Raw genomic sequence first — 7,795 nt, forward strand, 5'->3', positions numbered from 1 at the left:
TTGAAGGCTATTCACGCCTACCGGAACCCTGCACCAGCCATGGAGCCAAAGCCAGAACCATAGGTTGATCCTTCACGACAGTCTAATTACCAGTGGGATCCGGAGATGATTGTCATCCAGTGGCAATCAGAGTCTTCCTCTTCTTCTTCTCAGTACGACCCCAACTATTATTATGGATATCCGCCAGTCCAGCCGTGGCCATAGACCAACTTAGGCCAAAAGCCTAAGCTTGGGGGAGTACATATTTCCCACCGACATTACATTTATGTTCACACACTCATTGCTAGATGTCGGTGCTCATACTTTTTCATTGTATCATCCATGCTAGTTTATTTCCCTTTTATGCTTTCTTCTTGTGTGTTTAATAAACCTTAAGAAAAACCCAAAAAAAATTAGTTGTAGCTTTTAATCAGTTTAATTTTCATGCTTGTAGTAGTAATTAAAAAGAAAACCCAAAAAGATTTCCTGTTCTTCTTTTGCTTGTTGGGAGCTTTCCCGTGTAAATAGTTTTATTTCTTTTCTTTTCTTTGGGGGTCGATAGGAGAAGAGCATAATTAAATTCTTGAAGTGGCTCTTATATGCATTATTGTTTATCTGACAAAAGAGCCCATATTGCCTTCTCTTCTCATGTTTATTGAATGCCTGCAGATTCCAACTTAGTCCAATGCACGTGCACTATTATTATTATTCACATCGTTCGGTCGTGCAAGTGAAAGGCAATTATGACGATATATGATGGACTCACTGAGATGAGAAAAGCTGGTATGAACTCGACCTCTTTTGTTTTTGTAAATATGATTAGTTCATCGTTCCTGATTCAGCCTATTATGGACAAACATGTTTGCAATGACAATTAGAGATCATAGTTTCTTGTGCCATGCTTGATTAGCTATGAGTTATAATGGTTTACCTTGCGTGCCAACATGCTATTGAGATAGTTATGATGTGGTATGATAGGGTGGTATCCTCCTCTGAATGATTTAAGTGACTTGACTTGGCGCATGTTCACGCATCTAGTTGAAACAAAATCAACATAGCCTTCACGATATTTATGTTCATGGTGGATTATATCCTACTCATGCTTGCATTCGGTGTTGATTAATTTTAATGCATGTTCACGACTGTTGTCGCTCTCTAGCTGGTCGTTTCCCAGTCTTTTGCTAGCCTTCAGTTGTACTAAGCGGGAATACTGCTTGTGCATCCAAACTCCTTAAACCCCAAAGTTATTCCACATGAGTCCACTATACCTACCTATATACGGTATCTACCTGCCGTTCCAAGTAAATTTGTATGTGCCAAACTCTAAACCTTCAAATAAATATCTTGTTTTGTATGCTCTAATAGCTCATATATCAACTAGGGTTGTCTGTATCTTCCATGTTAGGCAGGTTATTCTCAAGAGGAGTGGACTCCGCTCCTCACTCATGAGATAAATGGCTGGTCACCGGAATGCCCAGTCCCATGCTTTATGCAAACTAAATCAAAATAATTGCAAACAAAACTCCACCTGGGACTCTTGTTAGTTGGAGGCACTCATTGTTTCGAGCAAGCCATGGATAGATGCTTGTTGGTGGAAGGGGGAGTATAAACTTTACCATTCTGTTTGGGAACCGCCTATAATGTGTGTAGCATGGAAGATATCGCCATCTCTTGGTTGTTATGTTGACAATGAAAGTATACCGCTCAAAATATTATTCACCTCTGTTTCAAAACCGAGCTCTGGCACCTCTATAAATCCCTGCTTCCCTCTACGAAGGGCCTATCTATTTACTTTTATGCTGAGTCATTATCCTCTTATTAAAAAGCACCAGTTGGAGAGCACCGCTGTCATTTGCATTCATTACTATTAGTTTACATTGAGTATCACTTGACTGGATCTCTTTTACCATGAATTACAATGTCTATTAAGTCCTTGGTCTTTAAAGGTGCTCTGCATTTATGTTTTGTGGTCTCAGAAAGGGCTAGCGAGATACCATCTTGTTATATCATATTATGATTGTTTTGAGAAAGTGTTGTCATCCGAGATTTATTATTATTGCTCGCTAGTTGATTATGCCATTGATATGAGTAAATTTAGACCTAAGTGTTATTGCAAATGTGGTTAGTTATAATCTTTGCTCAAAACTTGAATGCTGGCTTTACATATTTACAACAACAAGAGCAAACAGAGTTTGTAAAAGTTTTTCTTTATCACTTTCAGTTCGTCAACTGAATTGCTTGAGGACAAGCAAAGGTTTAAGCTTGGGGGAGTTGATACGTCTCCGTCGTATCTACTTTTCCAAACACTTTTGCCCTTGTTTTGGACTCTAACTTGCATGATTTGAATGGAACTAACCCGGACTGACGTTGTTTTCAGCAGAATTACCATGGTGTTATTTACGTGCAGAAACAAACGTTCTCGAAATGACCTGAAACTTCATGGAGCAACTTTTCAGAAAATATGAAAAATACCTGCAAAAGATGAAGGCCAGGGGGCCCACCACCTCTCCACGAGGGTGGGGGCGCACCTGCCCCCCTAGTGCACGCCCCCTACCTCGTGGGCCCCCTGTTGCCTCTCCGACTCCAACTCCAACTCTATATATTGTGTTTCGGGGAGAAAAAATCAGAGAGAAGAAATCATCGCGTTTTACGATACGAAGCCGTCGCCAAGCCCTAAAACCTCTCGGGAGGGCTGATCTGGAGTCCGTTCGGGGCTCCGGAGAGGGGAATCTGTCGCCATCGTCATCATCAACCATCCTCCATCACCAATTTATGATGCTCGCCGCCGTGCGTGAGTAATTCCATCGTAGGCTTGGTGGACGGTGATGGGTTGGATGGGATCTATCATGTAATCGAGTTAGTTTTGTTAGGGTTTGATCCCTAGTATCCACTATGTTCTGAGATTGATGTTGCTATGACTTTGCTATGCTTAATGCTTGTCACTAGGGCCCGAGTGCCATGATTACAGATCTGAACCTATTATGTTTTCATCAATATATGAGTTTTCTTGATCCTATCTTGCAAGTCTATAGTCACATATTATGTGTTATGATCCGTTAACCCCGAAGTGACAATAATCGGGATACTTACCGGTTATGACCGTAGTTTGACGAGTTCATGTATTCACTATGTGTTAATGCTTTGTTCCGGTTCTCTGTTAAAAGGAGGCCTTAATATCCCTTAGTTTCCGTAAGGACCGCGCTGCCACAGGAGAGTAGGACAAAAGATGTCATGCAAGTTCTTTTCCATAAGCACGTATGACTATATCCGGAATACATGCCTACATTATATCAACAATCTGGAGCTAATTCTGTGTCACCCTAGGTTATGACTGTTACATGATGAACCACATCCGGCATAATTCTCCATCACCGATCCATTGCCTACGAGCTTTCCATATATTGTTCTCCGCTTATTTACTTTTCTGTTGCTATTGCTATCATCATCACAAAATACCAAAAACATTACTTTTACTACTGATACCTTTTGCTACCGTTACCACTACTATCATATTACTTTGCTACTAAACACTTTGCTGTAGATATTAAGTTTCCAGGTGTGGTTGAATTGACAACTCAGCTGCTAATACTTGAGAATATTCTTTGGCTCCCCTTGTGTCGAATCAATAAATTTGGGTTGAATACTCTACCCGCGAAAACTGTTGCGATCCCCTATACTTGTGGGTTATCAAAACCCAATTTTATTTTTGTTCCTTGCTTCTTGTTCCTGTTTAGTAATAAATAATTTATCTAGCCTCTGTTTTGTTTGTGTTTTTGTTTTTAATTAGTGTTTGTGCCAAGTAGAACCGTTGGGAAGACTTGGGGAAAGTCTTTTTGATCTTGCTGTAAAAAATAGAAACTTTAGCGCTCACGAGAATTGCTTCCATTTTTTATTGGAGAGTGCTATTTAGTTAATTATTTTTTCAGATTATTAATAGGTAAATTTATCACGTACGGGAATTTATTTTAGAATTTTTGGGGTTCCAGAAGTTTGCGTTAGTTACAGATTACTACAGACTGTTTTGTTTTTGACAGTTTCTGTTTTTCATGTGTTGTTTGCTTATTTTGATGAATCTATGGCTAGTAATGGAGTTTATAAACCATAGAGAAGTTGGAATACAGTAGGTTTAACACCAACATAAATAAAGAATGAGTTCATTACAGTACCTTGAAGTGGTGTTTTGTTTTCTTTCGCTAACGGAGCTCACGAGATTTTCTGTTAAGTTTTGTGTTGTGAAGTTTTCAAGTTTTGGGTAAAGATTTGATGGATTATGGAACAAGGAGTGCAAGAGCCTAATCTTGGGGATTCCCAAGGAACCCCAAGGTAAAATACAAGGACACCAAAAAGCCTAAGCTTGGGTATGCCCCAGAAGGCATCCCCTCTTTCGTCTTCGTCTATCGGTAACTTTACTTGGAGCTATATTTTTATTCGCCACATGATATGTGTTTTGCTTGGAGCATCTTGTATGATTTGAGTATTTGATTTTTAGTTTACCACAATCATCCTTGCTGTACGCACCTTTTGAGAGAGACACACATGAATTGGAATTTATTAGAATACTCTATGTGCTTCACTTATATCTTTCGAGCTATATAGTTTTTGCTCTAGTGCTTCACTTATATCTTTTAGAGCACGGCGGTGATTTTATTTTGTAGAAATAATTGATCTCTCATGCTTCACTTATATTATTTTGAGATTCCTTTAGAACAGCATGGTAATTTGCTTTTGAGATAATGAAAAACTTTCATATAAGTGCATTGAATACTAAGAGAAGTTTGATACTTGATGATTGTTTTGAGATATGGAGATAGTGATATTAAAGTTGTGCTAGTTGAGTAGTTGTGAATTTGAGAAATACTTTTGTTGAAGTTTGCAAGTCCCGTAGCATGCATGTATGGTAAACATTATGTAACAAATTTAGAACATGAGGTTTTATTTGATTGTCTTCCTTATGAGTGGCGGTCGGGGACGAGCGATGGTCTTTTCCTACCAATCTATCCCCCTAGGAGCATGCGCGTAATACTTGGTTTTTGATGACTTGTAGATTTTTGCAATAAGTATGTGAGTTCTTTATCCATGGATTATACGCACTCTCACCCTTCCATCATTGCTAGCCTCTTCGGTACCGTGTATTGCCCTTTCTCACCTTGAGAGTTGGTGCAAACTTCGCCAGTGCATCCAAACCCCGTGATACGATACGCTCTATCACACATAAACCTCCTTATATCTTCCTCAAAACAGCCACCATACCTACCTATTATGGCATTTCCATATCCATTCCGAGATATATTTCCATGCAACTTTCCACCGTTCTGTTTATTATGGCACGCATCATCATTGTCATATTGCCTTGCATGATCATGTAGTTGACATCATATTTGTGGCAAAGCCACCGTTCATAATTCTTTCATACATGTCACTCATGAGTCATTGCACATCCCGGTACACCGCCGAAGGCATTCATATAGAGTCGTCTTGTTCTAGTATCGAGTTGTAATCATTGAGTTGTAAATAAATAGAAGTGTCATGATCATCATTAATAGAGCATTGTCCCATAAAAAAGGAAAAGAAAATAAAAAGGGGCAATGCTACTATCCTTTTTCCACACTTGTGCTTCAAAGGAGCACCATGATCTTTATGATAGAGAGTCTCTTGTTTTGTCATTTTCATATACTAGTGGGAATTTTTCATTATAGAACTTGGCTTGTGTATTCCAACAATGGGCCTCCTCAAGTGCCCTAGGTCTTCGTGATCAAGCAAGTTGGATGCACACCCACTTAGTTTCTTTTGTTGAGATTTCATACATTTATAGCTCTTGTGCATCCGTTGCATGTCAATCCCTATTCCTTGCATTGACAGCAATTGATGGGCATCTCCCTAGCCCATTGATTAGCCGCGTCAATATGAGACTTTCTCCTTTTTTTTCTTCTCCACATAACCCCCTTTCATTATATTCTATTCCACCCATAGTGCTATATCCATGGCTCATGCTCATGTATTGTGTGAAGGTTGAAAAAAGTTTGAGATTACTAAAGTATGAAACAGTTGCTTGGCTTGTCATCGGGGTTGTGCATGATGAGAGCATTCTTGTGTGACGAAAATGGAGCATGACCAAACTATATGATTTTGTAGGGATGAACTTTCTTTGGCCATGTTATTTTGAGAAGACATGATTGCATAGTTGGTATGCTTGAAGTATTATTATTTTTATGTCAATATTAAACTTTTATCTTGAATCTTTCAGATCTGAACATTCATGCCACAATAAAGAAAATTACATTGAGAAATATGTTAGGAAGCATTCCACATCAAAAATTCTATTTTTATCATTTACCTACTCGAGGACGAGCAGGAATTAAGCTTGGGGATGCTTGATACCTCTCCAACGTATCTATAATTTTTAATTGTTCCATGCTATTATATTATCTGTTTTGGATGTTAATGGGCTTTATTTTACACTTTTATATTATTTTTGGGACTAAGCTATTAACCGGACGCCCTGCCCAAATTGCTGTTTTTTTGCCTATTTCAGTGTTTCGTAGAAAAGGAATATCAAACAGAGTCCAAACTGAATGAAACCTTCGGGAGCGTGATTTTTGGAACAAACGTGATCCAGGGGACTTGGAGTGGACGTCAAGAAACAATCAAGGAGGCCACGAGGCAGGGGGGCGCGCCTACCCCCTGGGCGCGCCCTCCACCCTCGTGGGCCCCTCGTTGCTCCACCGACCTACTTCTTCCTCCTATATATATCCATATACCCCGCAAACATCCAGGAGCACCACGAAACCCTATTTCCACCGTCGCAACCTTCTGTACCCAAGAGATCCCATCTTTGGGCCTTTTCCGAAGCTCTGCCAGAAGGGGCATTGATCACGGAGGACCTCTACATCAACTCCATGGCCTCTCCGATGATGTGTGAGTAGTTTACTTCAGACCTTCGGGTCCATAGCTAGTAGCTAGATGGCTTCTTCTCTCTCTTTGGATCTCAATACAAAGTTCTCCTCGATTCTCTTGGAGATCTATTCAATGTAACTCTTCTTTTTGCGGTGTGTTTGACGAGATCCGATGAATTGTGGGTTTATGATCCAGATTATCTATGAACAATATTTGAATCTTCTGTGAATTCTTTTATGTATGATTGGTTTATCTTTGCAAGTATCTTCGAATTATCAGTTTGGTTTGGCCTACTAGATTGATCTTTCTTGCAATGGGAGAAGTGCTTAGCTTTGGGTTCAATCTTGCGGTGCTCGATCCCACTGACAGAAAGGGAAATGAAAATGTATTGTATTGTTGCCATCGAGGATAAAAAGATGGGGTTTATATCATATTGCATGAGTTTATCCCTCTACATCATGTCACCTTGCTTAAGGTGTTACTCTGTTCTTATGAACTTAATACTCTAGATGCATGCCGGATAGCGGTCGATGTGTGGACTAGTAGTAGTAGATGCAGGCAGGAGTCGGTCTACTTGTCGCGGACGTGATGCCTATATACATGATCATACCTAGATATTCCCATAATTATTCTCTTTTCTATCAATTGCTCGATAGTAATTTGTTCACCCACCATAATACTTATGCTATCTTGAGAGAAGCCACTAGTGAAACCTATGGCCCCGGGGTCTATCTTCCATCATACAAGTTTCCAATTTATTTTATTTTGCAATCTTTACTTTCAATCTATATCATAAAAATACCAAAAATACTTATCTTATTATTATCATCTCTATCAGATCTCACTCTTGCAAGTGGCCGTGAAGGGATTGACAACCCCTTTATCGTGTTGGTTGCGAGGTTCTTATTTGTGTGTGTAGGTA

Source organism: Triticum urartu, chromosome 6 (assembly GCF_003073215.2).
Source record: "Triticum urartu cultivar G1812 chromosome 6, Tu2.1, whole genome shotgun sequence".
Lineage (NCBI taxonomy): Eukaryota > Viridiplantae > Streptophyta > Magnoliopsida > Poales > Poaceae > Triticum > Triticum urartu.